The sequence below is a fragment of the Octopus bimaculoides genome, chromosome 28 (genome assembly GCF_001194135.2).
Source record: "Octopus bimaculoides isolate UCB-OBI-ISO-001 chromosome 28, ASM119413v2, whole genome shotgun sequence".
In the NCBI taxonomy this organism is placed as follows: domain Eukaryota; kingdom Metazoa; phylum Mollusca; class Cephalopoda; order Octopoda; family Octopodidae; genus Octopus; species Octopus bimaculoides.
In genome coordinates this window covers 7,252,908-7,254,330 of record NC_069008.1, presented here as the reverse complement: position 1 = coordinate 7,254,330, position 1,423 = coordinate 7,252,908, and the positions used below count along the sequence as shown (strand labels likewise).

General features: G+C 35.3%; 1 protein-coding gene across 2 annotated transcripts in view; it reads right to left on the bottom strand.

The window, feature by feature from the left end:
- LOC106878039 (G-protein coupled receptor 52) overlaps positions 1-1,423 on the bottom strand; it is a 37,885-nt gene that overhangs the window by 2,220 nt on the left and 34,242 nt on the right. The gene's annotated exons all lie outside the window — the stretch shown is intronic.

Sequence of the window (1,423 nt, the reverse complement as noted above, 5' to 3'; positions counted from 1 at the left end):
AATAATAATAATAATAATAATAATAATAATAATAATAATAATAATAATAATAATGATAATAATAATAATAATAATCATAATAATAATAATAATAATAATAATAATAATAATAATAATAATAATAATAATTATTATTATTATTATTATTACAGCAATAGTTTAACCAAAGAACTGAGGAGAAGAGAAAAGACCTTGAAATGCGAATGCATGGACAGTTTGAAAGGAATACACAAGACGTTAAGGATAATACATCATCATGGGCATGAGTGAGGTGATTTGAAGCATACCACTAAAAGCCTGATCATTGCTGCACAAGACCAGGCTCTCGCTACTAATTCAGTGAAGTATAACATCTATAAAACTTCTGACACCCAGAAATGTACACTCCGTGGAAAGAGTGTGGAAACTGTGACCCACTTGGTAAGTGGATGTGAGAGCCTTGCAAAAAAAAAATACAAGCGCTGCTACGATAAAGTGTGTGTGTATCTTCATTGGCTCTTATGCCATAAATACCAATATGAAGTAACAGAGAACTGGTATGAACATGTACCCAGAAAAGATATGCAGGGGGATGGAAAAGTAATGATACTCTGGGACTATGATTTTCAGTCGGATCGTGTAATCGAATACCATCGGCCGGATATTGTCATATTGAGTAAGAGATAGAAATACTGTCTGATCATTGATGTTGTGAGTAAAGAGGTTGAAAAAAATCACCAAGTACTCTGAACTGGAAGTGGAAATGGCAAGACTAACGAATGTGAGAGGGTAATGTAAAAGTGATATCAGTGGTGATCGGAGCTTTCTTAAGGCAACTGGAAATCCCATGGAAGATTGATGTCTTGCAAAAAGCAGCCTTATTGGGCACAGTGCACATCTTAAGGAAAGTATTATCTGTCTGAGGTCCTTGTTGTGACTTGACAAATGACTTAAGACTCCAGTGCATTTTTACCTACACTGTGTTACGAAGGAGTAATAATAATGATGATGATGATGATGATGATGATGATGATAATAATAATAATAATAATGATAATAAGGATGAGCATAATAATAATAATAATAATAATAAATAGCCCGGATGCAGTACCAGGCAGTGGCTCTCATGACTTCTGATCTTAATTGATTGGAAGTGTTATCATGTACATTGTTTTGTCTTGGTGTAAAAGATGGGCTACAGCAAATATTCTGCTTAATACCACAGATTTGCTTGTCAGTTGTTTGACCTTAACCAGTTGAGCATGTCCCTTGGTGGCTGATGATATGTGCATCTCTGATCACGAGCAGAAGTAGTGGGGGAGCATCATAGCCATGTGTTGAGAGGAATTCTTTGGGGTTTGAATAATTCATCTTTGGAAACATGGGTGTTTTGCTCAACATCCTTAAGCGAACCTTATTCAGGGACCTTTTGAGCAGGATGGGC